Raw genomic sequence first — 22,835 nt, 5'->3', positions numbered from 1 at the left:
AAGCTAACTTAATTCATAGATATATCAGTTCAATTATACTCATCTAATAACATAATTCTCAAATAGTTTACTCACTGATAGTTCAAGGTTGAATTCTGGATTCAGGATTAGGTGATTCAGTCAGACGGAGAAATGTGAAAGCTTGCATGGGTTTTGAGTCCATTGCAGTTTTGGTGCAGAGTTTGTACTTCTTAAGCAAATGAGGAGCCATCTGGAAGAACATTTTGTTTCATGGATGTCTGTGGAACACCAGAGACGATGGCTTCATCATCAGACAACATCTTTGGCTTTTCTCTTCTCTTGGAACCTCTTACTTTCTTATCATTTAATATCTTACAATTTTTCCCTTACTTGTCCAGGAAGAAAAGAGGACAGTTTCCATTTCAAACAGGGATTTTAAAGTTGATTATCCATCATAACCCGACAGTCACAGTTGAAGATGTATCTTCCCCATGGTTCAAGTTCTCCCATTTTGTGGGTAGTCTGTTGGCTCTGTTTATGACATGTTTGTCTCTACAAAAGATTTTTAGCTTCATGAGATCCTACTGGTTGAGTGATTGCTTAATTACTGGGCTACTGGGGTATTGTCTTTCCCCACTCCTATATCATGGAGCGTTCCCCCTATTTTTAATCCCATAGTTTGAAAGTTTTAGATATTATATTGAGGTCTTTAATCCATTTGGAATTGATTTTTATTTTGAGGAAAGCCTAACAGACTGGCCTTTAAAAAAATATTTTTATTTATTTATTTTATTTGAGAGAGAGAGAGAGAAATAAAGAGGAAGATAGGCACAGAGAGAATGGACAGGCCAGGGCCTTTAGTCACTACAAACAAACTCCAGATGCACGTGGCACCTTTTGCATCTGGCTTTACCATCTCTCCAAACCCAGACTGGCCTTTTTTAAACTTTAACACATTGTTGATGTATGTATGATGCAGGATGTATTATCAATTTTCCTGAATTTATGGAGGCATGCTTTAGACCCTAATATATGATCTACTTTGGAGAAGTTGGGTAGGCTGTGAGAAGAATATATATTCTGTAGAATTGGGATGGAATGTTCTATAGATGTCTGTTAGGCCTGATTGATCTATGGTATTATTAAAATCTATTATTTCCTTGTTGATTTTCTGCTTGGATGTTCTGTCTATTGATGATAGTGGGGTGTTGAAATACCCTAATATGATGGTATTAGAACTTATTTCTTGTTTTTAAGTATATTTTATTTATTTATGAGAGAGAGAGAGAGAGAGGGAGGGAGGGAGGGAGGGAGGGAAAGGCAGGCAGAGAGAATGTGTAGTACTCCAGGGCCTCTAGCCACTGCAAATGAACTCCAGATGCATGTGCCCTCTTGTGCATCTGGCTTACATGGGTCCTGAAAAATCAAACAGGGGTCCTTAGGCTTCACAGGCAAATGCCTTAACTGCTAAGCCATTTCCCCAGTCCCTATTTCTTGCTTTTTTTTTTTTTTTTTTTTTTGTCAAGTAGTGTTGTTTTGTAAACTGTGGTGTACCAGTGTTTGGTGTGTATAGATTTATGACTGTGATGCTCTCTTGTTAGGTGGTTCCACTGATGAATTAAAAGTGTTCTTCTTTTTTTTATTTTTTTATTTTTTGAGGTAGGGTCTCACTCTAGTCCAGGCTGACCTGGAATTCACTATGTACCCTCAGGGTGGCCTCGATCTCATGGTGATCCTCCTACCTCTGCCTCCTGAGTGCTGGGATTAAAGGCGTGAGCCATCACGCCAGGCTTCTTCTTCTTTTTTTTTTTTTTAATTTTTTGGTTCATTTTTTATTTATTCATTTGAGCGTGACAGACATAGAGGGAAAGAGAGAGAATGGGCGCACCAGGGCTTCCAGCCACTGCAAAAGAACCCCAGACGCGTGCGCCCCCTTGTGCATCTGGCTAACGTGGGACCTGGGGAACCGAGACTCGAACCGGTGTCCTTAGGCTTCACAGGCAAGCGCTTAACCGCTAAGCCATCTCTCCAGCCTTTTTTTTTTTTAATTACTTTTGGTTTGAAGTCTATTTTGTCAGATATTAACATAGCAAAACCTACTTGTTTCTTGTTTCATTTGCTTGGAAAATCATTTTCTATCCTTTCACCCTGAAGAGGTGTCTGTCCTTAGTGGTGAGGTGGGTTTCTTGAGGACAGCAGGCAGAAGGGTCCATTTTTCTGATCCACCCTGTTAACTTATGTCTCTTGATGGGTGACTTAATACCATGAATATTATCGTAACTGTGAAGTTCAATTTAACCTCTGCCATGCTGGAGGCTTTATGTGGGATTTGTTGCTTTCTTGGGTTTTGAATGTATCCATCCCTGCTCTAGTTTTGGTTATTGTGATCTTCCACTTGTCAGCTTTTGAGGTTGACTGTTCAACTCTCCTGTGTGGAGTGCTCTCTGTAGGCTTGGCTTTGTGTTAATATAATCATAGAGCTGCTTTTATCATGATGCATATACCATGTTCATCTGGCTTATGTGGGACCTGGAGAATCAAACCTGGGTCCTTAGGCTTGGCAGGCATAGATCTTAACCACTAAAGCATCTCTCCAGCCCAGGGATATTTTTGATGGATATAGTATTTTTGGGTTGGAAGCCATAATTTCTTAAACTTTGAAGTTCACTGTTCCAAGCCATTCTGGCTTTCAGGGTTTCCACTGAAAAATCTGAGAAAATTTCAATGGGATTGCTTTTGTATGTTAAGAGTTGTTAGTTGTTTCTTTCTTGCTGCTTTTTCACCTTCTGTTTATTTTCATTGTTTAGAGTTTTAACTATGATGTGACTTGGAGAGTTTTTTCTTTGGTCCGGTCTGTGGTGTTCTGTGAGCTTCATATATCTTGACAGGTCTCTCTCTCTCTCTTTTTAAGTACAGTCACCTGGCTCCTCATATTTCAGGACAGTCCTTTTCATTTCTTTTTTCTTTTTGTTTATTTTTACTTATTTATTTGAGCGTGACAGACAGAGAAAGAGGCAGAGAGAGAGAGAAAGAATTGGCACTCCAGGGCCTCCAGCCACTGGAAATGAACTCCAGATGCATGTGCCACCTTGTGCTTCTGGATTACGTGGGTCCTGAGGAATCGAGCCTTGAACTGGGGTCCTTAGGCTTCTCAGGTAAGCACTTAACTTTTAAGCCATCTCTCCAGCCCTAATGTCTCTTGTTTGAAAGAATGATAAAGTTTTTTCAATAATTTTGTTGAAATTGTTCCCAAAGCCATTGGCCTGAATTTCTTCCCCTTCTGGTATATATATGGTTTGAATGTTTGGTTGTTTTAGGGCACCCCACAATTCCCTCATATTCTATTCACAAATTTTTTGAATTTATCAAAGTTTTTGGAATCACAGGCAATTTCTTCCGTCTTGTTTTCCAGATCTGAGGATGTGTCTTTCACATGACTAACTCTGTTAGTGGTTTTCTTCTAGGGAGGCTTTTGCAAGTTCTGTCTCTTTTTTTGACAGGCCAAGTCACTCCATCTTTTTAATCCCTCTCTCTGTTTCTTTCTCCCCTTGCAAATAAATAAACGATAAAATTTTTAGGGCTGAAAAGATGGTTCAGAAGTTAAGGTACTTGCCTTTGAAGCCTAAGGTTCAATTCCCCAGTTCCCACCTAAGTCAGATGCACAAAGTGTCGCATACATCGTGAGTTCATTTCCAGTGGCTAGAGGCCCTGGTGTGCCTATTCTCTCTGTCTCTCTTCTCTGTGTATCTATGTATTTATCTATCTGCCTGCAAATAAATAGATTTAAAAGTATATGATCATGGTATATTATCTATACTATGGAAGTTGTCAATAAAAAGTGACAAAAAGCTGGGTGTGGTGGTCCATGCCTTTAATCCCAGCACTTGGGAGGCAGAAGTAAGAGGATCCCCACATACCCAGAGCCTGACCCCGCACTTAATACTGGCAACTGCACTGAGGAGGGCCCTCAGGGGAATGGGGGTGGGGAAGGGAAGCAAAAGAGTATGACGGGATGGGAATATAACCATTATGCACATATTCATTCAGTAAAGTTCACAATTTCAAAAAAGAAAGAAATCAAAAATAGTGATCATATTAGATGATTGTCCATCATTTAGATATAAGATGACAAAAATGAATGAACAGAATAGTTTAAGACCCCCGAGATTCTTTTTCTTTTCTGTTGTCTAACCTGTCTTTATTTGTCCCACCTAATCTTTTTGGAAAAAAAGATTCACTGAGTTTTTCCTAAGTGTTGAAAGTGGACGTGTAAAATTCTCTTTTTTAACATAACTATTTGTGCTCTTCATAATATATTCCAATGCTGTAACCAAAACCAGACAATTTTCAAGAACTGCAGCCTTTTGTTTTAATCCTTTGAAGGGAGAATAAAGATGATGCTCCACGGGAAGGTAGAAAAGGCTGGAGACTGAGTTCCTTGGAGTAACTCCAATTGGTCTTTGTAATTATTCTAGAAAGATAACGTGAGCTCCACCTTCTCACTCTCCTTTTAAGCGCACACTGCTTTTGGTGTTTGTCTCACTAAGTAGGAACTTTGGACACATCATGTGTCGCCTCCTCCCTGACTCTCCGCTGACAGCCTTCCTCAAGGGGGTTGTGAACGCTCTGCTTTTTCAATCTTGCTGGAGGAGTTCTTGCCGGATTATGATTTAGTCTGGAGGCCAGAACACAGACTCTCCACTGGGGGGCAGTGTTGCCCGTCTCACGGGACTAGGCCTCCAGGGGCAATTAGTGGAGAAAGGCAGATGTAACTGAAGGTCATTAGTGCCAAAGGCAGCTGTTCACAGCAATCATTATCTCCTTCAAATGTCAATAAGGCCGATGATGAGAAAACTAGAGCTGTCCAATGACCCTAGAGAAACGATGTTTGAGCTAATTTCCAAATTGACTTACACTTAGAAATGTTTAGTGAAAATTATCCTTTTAATTACTTTAAAAGAACATGCGTGTGTATGTGTGTGTGTGTGTGTGTGTGTGAGAGAGAGAGAGAGAGAGAGAGAGAGAGAGAGAGAGAGAGAGAGAGAGAGAGAGAGAGAGAGAGAGAGAGGGAGGGTGCACACGCATCACAGCACATGAAGGCCAGAGGACAGTTCAGGTCGGCCCTCTCCTTCCCACCCCATTTGAGGCAGGGTTTCTGTGGGCATCACCGCGCTGTTCTCTGCTGCGCCTCCTGCCAGCTTCCTGGAAATTCCCCTGTCAGGCTGCTGGTATTACAGAATGCTTCCTCCCTTGCTGGGTTCTCTCTCTCTTTCAGAGAAAATGAGCATGCCAGGGCCTTCAGTGGCAGCAAACTAACACCAGATGTGTGTGCCCCATTGTGGGGCATCGTCACCGTGCCACTGGTTACATGGGACCTGGAGATTCCAACATGAGTTCTAAGGCTGCACAGGCAAGCGCCTTAACCACTGAGCCATCTCTCCGGCCCCCATGCTGGTGGTTCTTCAGAGCAAACTCCGGTACTCAGGCTTAAGCAGTGAGAGCTCTTTAGTCACTGAGCCATCTCCCCAGCACATGTGGAAATGATCTTGAAGTAATGTCTTAAGTCCTTTATTCAAATTTTCAATGTCCTCAAATATTCCTGAGTGGTTTTTGTTTGTTTGTTTTTGAGGTAGAGTTTCGCTGTAGCCCAGGGTGACCTGGAATTCACTATGGAGTCTCAGGGAGGCCTTGAACTCACAGCGATCCTCCTGCCTCTGCCTCGCGAGTGCTGGTATTAAAGGCGTGCGCCACCATGATGGAGTCTAATGTTTTTGTATGACTTAATAATTCCTCTTCCCTTGTGCATGTCCCAGGAGAGCTCTTGGTACAGAAGTCTCCACAGGAGTTGTGCATGTGAGCCCAGGCCTTGCGCACGGGGCTGGCCGCCCTGACAGAGGACAAGCAGGTGGACGCCCTCTTCACTCAGCACACGTGACCTGCGCTGGGTGCCAGGTGCCAGGGACCTCCTGGGCCTCTGAAGTCTTTTCTCAATAGATGGGTGATTTCAAGGGTAAGAAAAAACAGAAAAAGAGAATTAAAATTTGTAAACAATTTATATCATAAGGAGTTAAAAATAACACAAGTAATAAACCAAAGTCCTTTCTTTAGTGAGCCCCAAAAACTAACTCATGACGTCCATGCTGAACTGGGTTTAGGTCTGGGGACTGTGGCAGAGAATGTAATGGAGGGGGGAGCTTAGAGCATCCTTCCAGCCTCTCCAATATTACTGTAGTTGGCTTTATGAAAACAAAAACTGGAGTAGAGTTCTTTTATTGTTTGTGACACTTTGAGAACTGGAGTATTGTGAGAAAGGCAGGTATTTTCTATAAAAACAGAGTGCCTCGGGCTGGAGAGATGGCTTAGCGGTTAAGCGCTCGCCTGTGAAGCCTAAGGACCCCGGTTCGAGGCTCGGTTCCCCAGGTCCCACGTTAGCCAGATGCACAAGGGGGCGCACGCGTCTGGAGTTCGTTTGCAGAGGCTGGAAGCCCTGGCGCGCCCATTCTCTCTCTCCCTCTCTCTGTCTTTCTCTCTGTGTCTGTCACTCTCAAATAAAAAAATAAAAAAAAATTTAAAAGAAAAAAGAGTGTCTCCATTTTTTAGTGTAACCTTCCTTTTGTATAGGGAAATTCTAAAAACTGCCTAAAGTCTCAGAATGACTCAAAAGGACTCTAGCTTCTTCATTCCTGCAAATTTAGCACTGTCTGTCCTTTGCAAATAGTGAACTGGATTGTGAACCCAAGCCTCAGCCAATGAGGAAAGTGTCATACTGCTCCCCAACCTTGCTACTTCAGATGGAAAAGCCAGGCACCCTTTGTAGCAGTGAGGTTGCCTTGTCAAAATAGCATGGTCTCCTTTTTTAATATTTTATTTTTATTTATTTATTTGACAGAGAAAGAGGGGGAAAGAGAGAGAAAGGGAGAGAATGAACTTTAGATGTGTGCACTCCCTTGTACATCTGGCTAATGTGGGTCCTGGGGAATCAAACCGGGGTCCTTAGGCTTTGCAGGCAAACACCTTAATCTCTAAGCCATCCCTCCAGCCCTAGTCAGGTCTCTTAAGTGTCTTCATTTGACACTGACACATTTCTAACAGTATGAATTAGAATATGTCTAAAACCTAATTATTGATCTCAGAAGTTTTTTTAAAAACTTTTTTATTGTGGATAACTTCCATAATTATAGACAATAAACTATAATAATTGCCTCCACACCCCCACTTTCCATCTCACAAATCCACCCTCCATCATATCCCCTTCTCCTCTCAATCAGTCTCTCTTTTACTTTGAAGTCATCATCTTTTCCTCCTATTATGATGGTCTTATGTAGGTAGTATCAGGCACTGTGAGGTCATGGATATCCAGGCCATTTTGTGACTGGAGGAGCACGTTGTAAGGAGTACTACCCTTCCTGTGGTTCTTACATTCTTTCCTCCACCTTTTCCGCAACAGATCCTGAGCCTTGGAAGGTGTGATAGAAATGTTTCAGTACTGAGCACTCCTCTGTCACTTCTTCTCAGCACAATGAAGACTTTTGAGTCATCCCAGTGATCTCAGAAGCTTTGAGAGAATCTTACTGGCAAGATTTTAAAGAAAAAATGCCCATTGAAAATGTTATTACTTGCCCGGCGTGGTGGCACACGCCTTTAATCCCAGCATTCGGGAGGCAGAGGTAGGAGGATCGCCATGAGTTCGAGGCCACCCTGAGACTCAATAGTGAATTCCAGGTCAGCCTGGGCTAGTGTGAGACCCTACCTCGAAAAACAAAAACAAAAAAAAAAAATGTTATTACTCTTCTTTTACTATGTTCTTTTTCCATATCTCTTCATGAAGCTTGCTGGCTTCGACAGGGATATAATGGGCTGCTGCGTAGAATAGGGAGATTGTGCTGTTTTCTTTCACCTTCTTCATATCTTCCTCATCAAGTAAATTGAACATGTCTCTTCTATGCTGGTTTCCCACTGGAGGGAGAGCACGGTGTAGGCTCTGGTGTAGGTCTGTGCCGTGGGTCCCCTTTTCTGGTGTGTCCCAGGCTGACTCCTGGCCAAGCAGGTCACCAAGAACAATGGGCACTGTGAAAGCAGAGGCGTTGGCATGCAACTAGGCGAGAAGAGGACAGAATAAGCCCTGAGCGGCTACTGCTGGACAGAAGCCACTAGTGGTGTCCACAAACCAGGTGAGCACCCAGACACTTACCACACTTAAGAGGACAATATACTCTGAAGTTCTCTTAACTTCGAAGTTGAATCTTAGTAAGTGAAAAAGAGAACCTGTGGCTTTGGTACCTAGTCCAAGGGTATTACTGGGCAAATTTAAATCGCCCATCAAAGAACTCACTGACTGACCAAAAAAATGCCTCTTTGCTGAGCAAAGGAAATTTAAGACTTGGCTTTTAGTCAGGTGCCTTTCCAGAAAGCAGGCAGCAGTTTTCTGGTGGGGATGACACTGAAGGGGTGCCTACGATGGCTAGAGGAATCCTCAGAAGTAGTAGTAACAGCTTCTAGAACGGGTCACTTCAGGGGCTGGAGAGAGGGCTCTGTGGTCAAGAGCACTTATCACCTAGGCGCGAGGCCTCTAGGGCCAGAGACTGACAGCTTTGACTCCCAGAACCCAGGTACAAGGCTGGGCACGGGAAGTGGAGACAGGAGCATCACTGGAGTTCGGGGTTGGGCAGCGGCTCTGGGTTGAGGAAGAGATCTGTCCCAAGAAAACAGAGCATGAGCAATAAGATGACAAGAGAAGGACACCTCACATTCTCCCCTGGCTTCTATATCCACATACATGGGGTGAACACATTTGCGCATACACATGCATTTGCCACACATCCCATACATCACACCACACCACACACACACACACACACACAAAACAGGGAAGAGTGTTACTTCTTCTTTTACTCAGCCTTATCAATAGGAGAGAGACAGTGTGAGAAAGATGTGGGGTGAGGAGATTGAAGTTAATTTCAATTCCCACCTCAAGTAGTAGTGATGCAGGATTTGGATCCAGAGAGAGATTAAGTTCTACAAAGATGCAGCAGATCCTAGGCTCACGGGCCCCAACTTTTTGGTTCTTATCCATATTAGCAAAGAATTGAAAAATACTGACTCCACGAAGGGTGAATATGAATTATGTTTTAGGTAGAATGAAGATCCAAGGGGAAGGATAGCTGAAAGGCTCAAGCCAGAGGAATTCTGCCCTCTTGCCCAGCTTGAAAAGAAGAGGGGGCAGAATCTCCTTCACATAAGAATATTCTAGGGGAAAAGCCTTTAGAGAAGACACACACACACACACACACACACACACACACACACACACACACACACACACACAGAAGGCAAAATGTGAGAGCCCACGCCACGGGATACCCTTCACCTTCACACCTAGATAGAGGAGCAGAAAAGACTAAGAGAAATTAAAAGACTTGGTGCTTAGAGATCCCACATACAGTAAAACCAAAATAATCTGGGAACAAAATACATGTAGAAAGCAAGCAGCAAGATACCCAGGCAAAAGGAAATCCGTCTCCTTCCTACGCAGGCTGGGAAGGGGGAGAGCTTACCCATGCAGGGACGGGGGTCAGGAGCATGTGAGCGCCAAGGAGGGCTTCACACATGCAGTTAGGCTCCTTTTTATGTGGATTAAACATGCAATTAGGATGAGCCTCCTCAGGCTAAGGGAAACTAAGGGAGAGATCTGATTGGCTGGTGGACTCAAGAGGCTGACCCAGGAGGGGCCAGTGCACAGGTGTGCTAAGCTGAGGAAGAAGCAGCAAGCGGCTGTGGGGTGTGCTGCTGGCGGACATCTTGGCTGAGCCTGGATCACATGCAGGTTCTAATCCTGCCGGCGTAGACAAGGTGGCATCCATGTTCTCCTTGGGCCTCTGTCCCTGGCTGACCGCTTATAACTACTATCTGGCTCCTGTCCCTCCTTCATTAGTACATTCTCTTGTTAGCTGGAAACTGTCCTTGGCCTCTATCAGAGAAAGTAACCTCACCATTCCAAGACTACTTCTGTCTGTGTAGGACTGATACAGGCAACCTTCCATCCACAGGTTTTACAACCATAAGTTCAACAAATTGTGTGTGAGAATGTTTTGAAAGACAATTATATCTCTACTGAATATGTACAGTTCAGTTACCTTGTCCTTATTACCTACACAACACAGTATAATAAATATTTACGTAGCACCCACACTGTATTCAGCATTAAAAGTAATCCAGAACTCAGGAGGATGTAGATTACACGCACAGGCTACACTGTTGTGTATGAGGCCTGACCGCCACATCTGCAAGAGCTCCTGGAACCAAGCTCTTCCCTAGAAACAAGGATGTGCTTTCCTGATGTCCTCCTACCTTACCCAGGACTTCATTTCTCATTTTCACTTTTTTTTTTTTTTTTTTTTTGAGGTAGGGTCTCACTCTAGCTCAGGCTGACCTGGAATTCACTGAGTAGTTTCAGGGTGGTCTAGAACTCATGGCGATCCTCCTACCTCTGCCTCCCGAATGCTGGGATTAAAGGCGTGCGCCACCACACCCAGCTAGGACTTCATTTCTCTATGCCTATTTCTTCTCTTTGCTGATGGAGATGGTCCACAACGAGGGTCAGAAGTTCTCAGAAGAGTCCACCTTCATGGCATTGTTGAGCACTAACTCAGAGCTCTTGAAACAGCCTTTGTACTGCTCCTAGGAGAGCTGGTTAAGGGCTTGAGTGTGTGCTTTCTTGACGAAGCGACATGCTCGAGCTTGAGAAAAACTTTCATACAAAGGTTGTGGGCACAAGGGGAAAGAAATGTGAGTGTCAAGGCTCCTTCTCCATGCAGCGCCTCCAACTTCCAAGAGATCCCGAGAGAGTCTCAGAGGGGTTGAACTTGGAAGCATCTATGCTCTTTTTATTTCACTGCTGTATATTGTCAAATCCACGATGCATGTGTCCCTGCTTCCTGAAGAATTTCTAAGAATCCAGATTCCTTCCAGTTTTTCTTGTGTGGTTAACATGGCACTTGCTTTCACATATTGAGCTTTCTGTGTTTATGTTTTTCCACAGATTAATTACCTTTGTCTTCAATTTATGCTGGAATCATTGTAATGGACTAACGTCTTCAGTATATATTTCTTGTTTCATCCTGGCCCTCCTTTATTTTCCATTCTCTCCTTTCCTTGTGAGATCAGATGAAAGCCAGAGTGAACCAATTAGCAGAGGAAGTTATGCTTTGTGAGTAATGATAGTAACGTTAGACTATTTCTTTTCTTTTTCTTTCTTGTTTTTGTTTTTCAAGTTAGGGTTTCACTCTGGCTCAGGCTAACCTGGAATTTACTATGTAATCTCAGGGTGGCCTCAAACTCACCGTGATCCTCCTATCTCTGCCTCCAAGTGCTGGGATTAAAGGCGTGCGCCACCACGCCGGGCTTTGTTAGGCTCTTTCTAACACTCCTTGCTGCTGTGAGCGCCACATGGTGTGCATAGTGATCAACCTCAGTGTGTCCTTAGTTCTCTCACTTATCGGAATTTGTGTCTCAGACATTTGTTTATCCAAATTAATTTCCGCCTTTGGAAAATGAAATGAATAACTCTTCTTCACAGGGCTGCTGTGAACAACAGAGGTGATGTCTGCGATTGCTGAGGACTTGGAGTTAGAAACTTAGACTTGAGTTGCTTTGGGTTCTGCCTGAAGGTCCTAGAGGAACTATCTGCAGTTCAGCCCTCTCTGAAAATCTGGAATGGAAAGCTTCGGGTAGTCCATGAGGCATTAGGGATGGTCATCCATATGAAAAGCAGCCATGGACCTTGTACAGTCTCTTGTGTGTAGGGTCTTTTGAAGTTCCGAAGATTTTTTTAATGTTTTCTCAATAGAATATTTGAATGAATTATTTCCTATTTATAACTTTATTTTTCCACTTTTATTGAGGAGCTTAATATATGAACATACAGTGATTTGATTTCTTTTGTGGCCCCTCTTCCGACCCCTCCCCATCCCCTGAGGAGCCTCCTGTTTCAAAGCAGCCCTTCCTCTGCTCTGTTGTCTTGTTCCATTTGTCCTCATCTGTCTTCCATGTCAAATGCCGACGGGTTTAAGACTGTGCTGGCCCTTTGGGGTTCTCAGTAACTGCTGAGGAGTCCATACATGTACCAGTCAGTTCATGGTGGGAGGCCTGTGCCCCAAAATATACTTGCACACTTTGTGGCTCTTACATTCTTTCCATCCCCTCTTCGGCAATGTTCCCTGAGCCTTGGAGGGCAAAGTAGAAATCGCCTCTAGTGTTGAGCTCACAGTAGCCCCTTATTTTCTGCTTGGATGAGTTTAGAGTCTCCTCCATGTCTTCCACCACCACGGAGAAGGTCTCTGGCTAGCAGTGAGAGCATCTCTGCAGTGTTCCCTGAGCCTGGGGAGGTGTGGTAGAGATGACTCATCCAGTGCTAAGCCGTAGTCCTTTTCCTCTTATCATTTTATAAGTCTTGGATCCTCCTTCTATTTGCTGCCATTTGAGTATGGGGCAGGACTTGTGCAGGTTTCCTTTTCCCTGGTGAGCTACCTGCCCTTGGAGTTCTGTGGATTTTATGAGTACAATGAAACACAACATCCTATTAGTATTAGTATTAGGATTAGTATTTTCATAAAGATCCCTGACATGCCTTAATACTAATCAGATAACTAAAGCCTAATTTGGAAAAGTCTCATTGAAGTACCACTGATGAGACAGCAAATGGTCTTGAACTTGATGTCCTGAGTTACCTGTTAGGTTTTATTCGAATAGTTCTAGGTGTGGATGTCAGGAGCAAATAGGACCATGTTCTGCTTTCTATGGGTGTGGGTATATATGGGAGATTTTGTATATTTTTCATAGCAGAACCTAGTATGTCACTTGAAGAATGTGAAAGATTAAATGTCAGAGAATTTCAGTTCAAGTAGCCAATGTCATCATCAACAAATGATATTCATATTCTAAGTCATATATTGTATCATTTAAGTAAGGGACATACTATATTTACAGAGAGTGAACCTTCCAGAACACTAACAGAAATACATGCAAGCAATTAAATTACTTGATAATTAAAATATAAAAAAATAGAGATGAACAGTGGCAATTTTTAATTTTTTTTTTTTCTGGCAAAAAGAGGTTTATTTTGTCTTATAGGCTCTAGGGGAAGCTCCATGATGGCAGGGGAAAAACAGCGGCATGAGCAGAAGGTGGACATCACCCCCTGGCCAACATCAGGTGGACCATAGCAACAGGAGAATGTGCCAAACACTGGCATGGGGAAACTGGCTGTAACACCCACAAGCCCACCCCCAACAATTCACTGCCTTCAGGAGGCGTTAATTCCCAAATCTCCATCAGCTGGGGAACCTAGCATTTAGAGAAGCTGAGTTTATGGAGGACACCTGAATCAAACCACCACAACCATCACAACCCAATGAATGAGCCATGTGCAGTCGCTGATTTAAATAAACTGTCTGCAAACGGAAAATTAGGCTGTGGAGCTGGTGTTGAGTGGTACTGAGGAATGTTGGCTTGAGGACTCAGCGCTGGGGCACCTTTCAGAGATCAGCATAGCTGGAGTAGCTCTTCACGGGGCTTCAGAGACTTGTGAATTTAGGACTCTGGTTTGGACCAGGGCTTCTTACACGTTTTCCACTTGTGACGCCTTTACACGCAAGAAAATTTTCATGACTCTGGATAGGTAGGAATATAAAATAGGCACATAAATCAAACATTTACTAATAATAAATTATAAAAATATATTATTTTTAAGTAAAGCAAGAGAGATTTAGTGAGAAACCAGTGAGAAAACCCAGAGCGTCCCAGGATGTGGAGCTTGGCTGGTATCCCAAGAAAAGACAGGGGAAGGGAGAGCTCATGCATTTCCAGTTAGAACTAAGAAAAGCAGACAGGCTTAGCAGTGAAGATCTGCAAGCAGCTTCCCAGAAATTTATTTTTTTAAAGAAATTTATTTTTAAAACAATTATTTGGGACACATACAATTTTATCATTTATTAAAAATTAAAGCAAATTTGCCTGATAAGGAGATGGGTGTGCTTTACACAATTCAATCCATGATATACTAATTTGATATTTACATGCTGAGGAACGATGGTAGGACAATCTTTAAAGACCTTGTTTTCCAAAACTTAAACCATTATGGGGCTGGAGAGATGGCTTAGTAGTTAAGACATTTGCCAGCAAAGCCAAAGAACCCAGGTTCGATTCCCCAGCACTCACATAAAACCAAATGCACAAGGTGGCCCATGCATGTGGAGTGCGTTTGCAGTGGTATTTAATTTATTTGTGAGAGGAGGGAGAGTGGGCACACCAGTACCACTTGCTTCTCCAAATGCATGTACATTTTGTGCATCTGGTTTTACAATACTTGGGAATCAAATCTGGGCTAGGAGGAAGTGCCTTTGGCCACTGAACCATCTCCCCAGCTCAGCAGTGACAATTCTTTTGGCCCAAATTTATCAAGCACAAGGACTGACCCAAAACTGAGGCTCCTCTGCCAGATTCCTTGATCAGATTAGGTGATGCATCAGGGACACCTGTTTAGACCTTTGAAATGGACAATCCTTATCAAAGGAGCAGCTTTGTGATTACAGTTTAAGCAGTGGTTAGAAGCTGAGCTTCAGAGCCATACTTCCTACAGATGCTGTCAGCCTTGCTATATGTTCTTAGGTAAATTGTGATGATTGAATGAAGTAATAAATAGAAAACATTATCTGTAGCATATTAAATTTCAACAAATATAACTTCTGTTATCTTATTAATATACTTACCAATAGCATTATTATATCCCCTTGAAAAATTCTGGATCCAAAAAACAAAAATTTGATAAAGCTTTGAAATTTTCTCTAGTAGTCCAGTACTTTTGGTATTATGTGACTCTCAAAATTCTCTTCCTTCTTGTTTATTAATGTTTCACACTGCTCTCTAGAAGGCTGGGAGAGAGATGGTGGGGAACTACAGTTCTCTGATGAACTTTAACATTATTGATATATACCCATAAAATGTTATTTCATTTCCTTGTTCTATATAATATTGAATGGAGCCAGGTGTGGTGGTGCATGCATTTAATCTCAGTACTTGGGAGGTAGAGGTAGGAGGATTGCCATGAGTTTGAGGCTACCCTGAGACTACATAGTGAATTCCAGGTCAGCCTGGACTAAGGTGAGACTCTGCCTCAAACATACTTACATATATATATATATTGGATTTCCATAGTTACAAATTAATCTTTCTAAATTGACAAATAGTGTTGTATATCTTCTAGACACAGAACTAATACTAATGTGGCCAGACTATATGGAAGTTACAAATATTTCTAATACATTTTTAAAATTAAATTTATTTTCTTAAGTTGAAACTTTGTATGGACACATCAAAGGTTGTTACCATCATTCCCCTCCCCCAAGCCCTCACTGCACTGAGGGCCTCCCTAGAGGGATTGCTGGTATTCACCATGGAGTTGTGGTTTATGAGTTGTGAGAGCAGAAGTCAGTCATTGGGAGTGGGGGAGGCGATGCCTCGGGGCTATTCCCTCCCCTCCTGTGGTTCTCACATTCTTTCCACCCCCTCTTCCACAAAATTCCTTGAACCTTGGAGGGTGAGCTTTAAGTCTACTTTAGTGTTGAGCTCTCAGCAAGGTTTCTTGATTTCTGCTTTGGTGTATTTTGTATTTGTATTTGAGTATCCATCATCCTGGCTGAGGTTATCAGGTTCACCATGAAAGCAGCAACAAGGAGATCTAGTTATTTTTATATCTGTTAAAGTAGTTTTCTAATCAAAGCCAGACAAAAGAAATAATGATGGGCATGACATAGTAATTATTAAATGGAAAACCCATCAAGAAGTTATAAAAATTGTAAATAATTGTGTACTAAATAATAGGACCCTAATTTCATAAAACAAAGCCTAACTGGCATAAAACATCACATATGTCTTCACACAATTAAAGTGGGGACTATTTAGACAGGTCCTCCAAAGTAAAAACCAGCATATACTTCAAAATGAAATTAAACCACAGAGTAGCTGGATTTAACAGATGTCTAAAGAATACTCTGTCCAAGACATTTTATCCACATCTCTCTCCTTGCACCAATATCAATTAAAAACATTATGAAGGGCTGGAGGGATGGCTTGGTAGTTAAGGCATTTGCCTGCACAGCCAAAGGACCCACGTTCGATTCTCCAGGACCTATGTTAGCCAGATGCACAAGGAGGCGCACACGTCTGAAGTTTGTTTGCAGTGTGGAGGCCCTGGCATGCCCATTCTCTCTCCCTCTCTCTCTCCCTCTTTTGCTGTCAAATAAATAAATATAATAAAATATTTAAAAAACATTCTGAACATCAATAGTGCAGGAAATAGTCCAAGAATCAACAAATGGGACTAAATGAAATTAAATAAGTTTCTGTGGTGCACAGGAAACTATCAGTAGACCCACTGAAAGCCTATTGACTGGGAGAGAATCTTTGCCTACTACACCTCAGACAAGGGACTGATATCTAGAAAATATAAAGAGCGTGGGGCTGGAGGGATGGCTTAGCAGTTAATGCATTGTGTGCAAAGCTAAAGGATGAATGTTTGATTCCCTAGGACCCACGTAAACCAGATGCACAAGGTGGAGCATGCTTCTGGAGTTTGTTTGCAGCAGCTGAAGGCTCTGGTGTACCTATTCTTTCTCTTCTCTCTACCTCTCTCTTTTAACTGAAAAAAAAAGAAGAAAAATACATATAAAGAACAGTAAAGGGCTGGAGAGATGGCTTAGCAGTTAAGGCATTTGCCTGCAAAGCCAAAAGATCCTGGTTCAATTCTCCAGGACCCACATAAACCAGATGCACAAGGGGGTGCATGCATTTGGAGTTTGTTTGCAGTGGCTGGAGGCCCTGGCATGCCCATTCTCTTTCTCTCTTTCTCTCTTTCTCCCTTTCCTTCTTTCTTTCTTTCTTTCTTTCTTTCTTTCTTTCTTTCTTTCTTTCTTTCTTTCTTTCTTTCCTTTTCTCTCTCTCTCTCTCTCTCTTTCTCTCTCTCTCTCTCTCTCCATCTTTCTCTCAAATAAATAAGTAAATTTTTAAAAAAGAACTATGAAAATCAGACTCCAAAAAAGCAAACAAACAAATGGTCTGATGAAATAAACAGTTCACAAAATCAACACAAATGACAAGCAGACATTTTAAAAAATGTTCAACATTGCCCACAGGGAAATACAAATTAAAATCACTTTGAGATTCCATTTCATCCCAGTCAGAATGGCTGTCATCAAGAGAATGAATGACAGCAAATGTTGGTGAGGTTCACTTTGGGTGGAAGTGTAAACTGGAAAGCGATATGGAGAAGAATAGAAAAAAAACTGAATCACCATATGACACAGGTACGCCACTCCTGGGCACAGGCCATGAAGACTCTACACTTACTACAGAGACGCTCGTTCATCAGTACTTGTTGCCTTACTGTGCACCAGCACCGAAATGGAATCACCCTAGATATCCAACAACTGAGAAATGTAAAATGAAATGTGCCATATATGTGTGTGTGTGTGTGTGTGTGTGTGTGTGTGTGTCTGTGTGTGTCATGGAGTTCTATTCTGCCACAAAAAATGAAATATGCAGGAAAGTCGATGGAACTGGAAATATTGCATTATGTGCAGTAACTCAGGTACAGTAAGCAAACACTGCATGTTCTCTCTCATATGTAGATCCTAACTTAGAACCTTCATATGTGTGTTTAACAGTGGGAGTGTGTAAATGCCAGGGAACTATATAAAGGCACTCATGCGAAGGGAAATAAATGAGGCTTCGAGGGAAAGGGAGGGTTGCAGATCTTAAGGGACATGAGAGTCAAAGAGGTAATGTGGGGGATGGGTGGGTGAAAGGAAGGTGGGACAGAGGTGAGAGAAGGGAAAGATTAACCAAAGCGAAGAATATGAATCTATACATAATTTTAAAAGCCGGAGCTGGGGAGATAGCTTAGTGGTTAAGGACACTTGCTGCAAAGTGTGATGCCGCAGGCTTGGCTCGTCAGTACCCACGTAAAACTAGGTGCACAAAGTGGTGCCTGATATGGAGTTTAATTTTCAATGGCAAGAGGTCCTAGCATTCTCTCTCCACCTCTACCCTCAAATGCATAAATAAAACATATTTTTAAAATATTTATTCATTGTTTGGAGAGAGAGAGACAGAGAGAAAAGAGAGAGTGAACATGGGTGTCCCAGGGCATCTGGCCATTGTAAATGAACTCCAGATGCAAGGCCACTTTTCCATATGGCTTTATGTGGTTACTGGGGAATTGAACCTGGGCTGTCAAGTTTTGCAAGCAAGCACCTTTAACCACTGAGAAATTTTTTCAGCACCTAATAATATTTTTTAAGAAAGAACAAAAATATCAACAGAGCAAGAAGTATACACTGTGCAGTAGGCGGCACAGGGCCAGGTTGGTGGCCTTGCTCCTGGCTTGGACATGAGACCCACTCAGTGGGGGAAGCTCAGATCTGGTTCTGGGAACCAAGCCATAGTCCCCAGAACAGGGAACCACTAGGCTCCAGAGAGAACCTCTGCTTCTCTTTAAGAAGAGTGACTATACAAATCGATATTTCTTTCTAATGACTAGGCTTGGCCCCTTTGATTCAAACCGTTCTTGCTTTTGGTTGGAGAATCTGTTCCATTTCACAGGTGGAGGAGGATATAGGTAAGAACAAGGATACAAAGAGAGCTGACATCTACCAGGAGCTGGGTCCCCTCCGCCTCATCTGCCGGGGCCCAGGAGCCATGACAGGGGAAGCAGTCCACACATACTGCGCTCACAGCTCGCCCGAAAAACCAGTTCCAGGGAAATGGCGACAGACACTGTGGTCCCTCAAACCTCATACAGTCAGAGAACCAGAGTCTACGGAGAAAGCAACACTCACTCAGATCTCCATCTCCCCAGCAAGGTTCAGGGAGTATCCTGGAAGAAGGGGAGAGAAGACAGTAAAAGCCTCGGATGGGTGGGAACAGCTTGAGACAGCATGTACCCCACCCCGCAGACATTGATGGAGGTCTCTTGGTCCTCACAATGAATACCAGTAACCTCACCAAAGACCCTCAGTGGAGTTGGGTGAGAGAGAGGGGGGCGGTTCTATGTGAGCAAACTTTATATAAAAATCAATGAATTAAAAAATTAAAGAATAAAATTTAAAAAAATTAAAATTAACACCTAAGGAGTTAGAGCAATTCGTCCAAGAATTCACTTACAGTGAGCAACCAAAATGTTTTGTTTCTCGATTGTGAATGTTTGTATTGGCTTTATAGTGGAACTAAATTTTGTAAATATTTAACTGGTAGCTTTTATTTTCCTTTTATACACTTTGAAAAAATTCCATTTCACTGAAAGTTACCACTCCAAGACAAAAGAGGAGAGCTTCCAGTTCTCATGTTTAGTCTCTCTTTATCACACAGAAGCTTCCAGGTCTCATCTTCAGTCTCTTTTTATCATACTGAAGCTTCCAGTCTCATATTTAGTCTCTATTTATCAACAGAAGCTACCAGCTACCAGGTCTCATGTTTAGTCTCTTTTTATCACACAGAAGCTTGCAGGTCTCATGGTTCTTCTCTCTTTATCACACAGAAGCTACCAGGTCTCGTGTTTATTCTGTCTTTATCACATAGAAGCTTCCATGTCTCATGCTTCTTCTCTCTCTATCACATAGAAGCTTCCAGATCTCATTTTTAGTCTGTCTTTATCACATAGACGCTACCAGGTCTCATGGGAATTCTCTCTTTACCACATAGAAGACTATTCTGAAGGGATAAAGTTTTCTCCATAGTGACGAGAATATATCCTTCTATATGTGCTATCTGGGCCATATGGTTCTTTTGTCTTTGGTAAATAGTGGATATGACATCAAACAGTGATTTTCCAACAGGTAGAATGGTGCTGTGTCAACCTGGACTACATCTAAAAAAACTGCTACTGAACATTTCTGACTCCAGTAAATACTCCTTTTTAAAACAAGCTTAGCTTCTTTTCTTTCTTATTAAATTTTTTTATTTTTATTTATTTGAGGGCAACAGAGAGAGAAAGAGGTAGAGAGAGAGAGAAAGACAGAGCGAGGGAGAGGGAGGGAGGGAGGGAATGAACGCACCAGGGCTTTCACTGCAAATGAACTCCAGATGCATGCACCACCTTGTGCATCTGGCTTACATGGGTACTGGGGAATTGAGCCTCGAACCAGGGTCCTTAGACTTCACTGGCAAGCGCTTAACTGCTAAGTCATCTCTCCAGCCCACTCCTTTTTTTTTTTTTTTTTTTCTATTCAGCACAAACTCAGAAAACTAAACAGCCTCTACATAGTTCTAAGTGTTCTCTAGATCAGACATAGCGGGGAATTATATTGTTTGAGTGGTGGATGAGTGATGAAGGGAGAACAGCAACTCTAGTGGTTACTGGAATTGTTCAAGAAGAGAATAAAAAGATGGGAAAGTTAGCTTGTCAGAGTCTTCCTTTATGCTTAGAACCAACTGTGTTAAGTGAATAAGAGCAGCGGACAGTTCCCTCACCTCTCTCCCCATTTAGGACTCTGGTGATTGGCTTCAGTGTCACTCTGAAATGTAGTTCCCTCAGAGTCCTACAGGAAGAGCAGGGTAGGTAGAATTTAACAATGCCCCAGTTGTTGTTAATGGACAAGAATGTGCACAGGAATTTTTGAGTGACTTTTCGTGGAGAGACATGAACAAACACCTACCTCCCCAGATGAGGGCTCTGTGGCAGATCAAATAAATGATTACAGTTACTTATGGAGGCAGAGGTGAGGGGTGACTTCCACAGGTGGCTCAGTGGCAGCTGTTTCACTGGAACATGGTGATGACTCGTGGAAGCTTTTCCCACCGAGCTCCCTGCACAACATGCACAGCTCAGCCAGCAACAGAAGGGACTCTTCCCACCAGCAGCTGTTCTCTGCATACATGACCTTGGCGTGTGTGTGTGTGGGTGTGTGTGTTGACAATCTAAGCTTTCTGCTTACATGACTGTGTGGTCTGAGGAGAGGGCCCTGTCCATCTAAGTTTCAGGCATTATCTAAGCCTGGTAAGTTTTGTTTACTTCCGGTCTTTTTTTTTGTTTTCGAGGTAGGGTCTCACTCTAGCCCAGGCTGACCTGGAATTCACTATATAGTCTCAGGGTGGCCTAGAACTCACGTGATCCTCCTACCTCTGACTCCCGAGTGCTGGGATTAAAGGCGTGTGCCACCACGCCCGGCTACTTCCAGTCTTTTAAGCCTCTCTGCTCCCTCTAGAAGGGAACATTTCATTCAAAGGAAGTAGCTATACAGCAGATGCACTAGAAAGTAAAAGGTTCTATGGTATATGAAAGAACCAAAATGAAACAATTAGTCAGAGAGAACTTTTGGGTTGAGAGAAAATGGTTGAGGACTCAAACAGTGCATGCTAGCAGGTAAGGAGAAGCTAGATGAACAGTGACCACAGAGATGGAAACATCCAAGACCGAAAATCTGACCTTCTTTCTCACCAGGATTTAGTGAAGTATTCAACTCTTTTAGTTACTATTTAGAAGATTAACTGGTAAAAGATGGAGAAGTCTTGCAATATGGTAGGTCACCAACTTTAAATTTTAAAATCGGAGATGCTTGATGAAGACTTGGACACGCGCAGACATGACAAGGACCTTTCCTTTCTGTACAGATCTGGCTGCAATGTGTGCTCAATTTCACCCCACCACGTACCTTGATATTTCTATATCCAATGCCTTCCACCCAAAAGAATGCTGCTGTGAAAGTGCATTCTGAGGTTTAAACTTCAAGTTAAGTCATTCCTCCTGATGGGTCTTTTCTGTATTTATCACAACTGACTTAATGGGAGGGAATATATTTCAAGAGGGAAGGATGAACGTGGTGGTTGAATGTAAAATGCCCCCATAGCCTTCCCTTAAGTGTTTATGATTAAGCCTCCTGCTTGGTCCCCAGCTGATGGAGCCTTTGGGAGCTAGGGTGGCTGGAGGAGGTGAGTTGCTTGAGAATTATCAATCCAGCCCACTCTCTGGTGCTGTTCTCTCTGCTGCCCATGTGTGATGAAGTGAGCCAGCTTCTTCCCACATAATGGTGCTTCCCCTTGAAAGTTTAAGCCTGAAATAAATCCTTTCCTCCCATGAGCTGCTTATGGTCAGGTGTTTTGTCCCAGCAATGAGAGTGTAACTACTACAATGAATGAAAGAAAAAGTGGATTAGCCCAAATAACCTGTGAAGATTGAGAAGTATTTTTAAAACATGGAAGGGTGACATTTAACAGGAAAGACACATTAAAGATAAAAGGAACTGAAACAGAATCCTCACGTAAAGGCCTTACCATTCTGAAGTCTGAACCAGAGGCAGAAACAGATCTGGTTGGAGGAAGTGAGATGTAGAGAGGGTGTGTCCAGAAGGTATTCATTACCCAAATCCCTTGCTATCACTGTTTCCTGACCTCCATCAGGTGGGCACCTTTGCTCCACAAGATGTTCCTACCACCATGATGTTCTGTCTTCCCACAAGCCTATCATACTGGGACAAGCCAAGCATGGACTGAAACATCTGAAATTATGAGCCAAAATAAATCCTTCTTAGAATTGTCTACTTCAAGTATTTTGTTACATCAACACAAAACTAATGTATTACCTCACTAGATGCAGAAAAGTCATTTGACAAAATAAATAGCTTTTCATAATAAAAACTCTCAATAAATTCAGAATAGAAGAACTACACAAACAAAATAAAATCCCCATAAAACATCCCCATACTCCATGGTGAAAAACAGAAAGGTTGTTCTCTGAATTTGGTTTCTGCACTTCTAGATTCTACAGCTGATTTATAACAGCCAAGACATGAAGTCAGTATGAGTGTTGTGAATCAGCCACAGAAGAA

The sequence above is a fragment of the Jaculus jaculus genome, chromosome 18, assembly GCF_020740685.1.
Source record: "Jaculus jaculus isolate mJacJac1 chromosome 18, mJacJac1.mat.Y.cur, whole genome shotgun sequence".
In the NCBI taxonomy this organism is placed as follows: Eukaryota; Metazoa; Chordata; class Mammalia; order Rodentia; family Dipodidae; genus Jaculus; species Jaculus jaculus.
The sequence above is the reverse complement of the archived record's forward strand: the minus strand, read 5'-3'. Positions refer to the sequence as shown.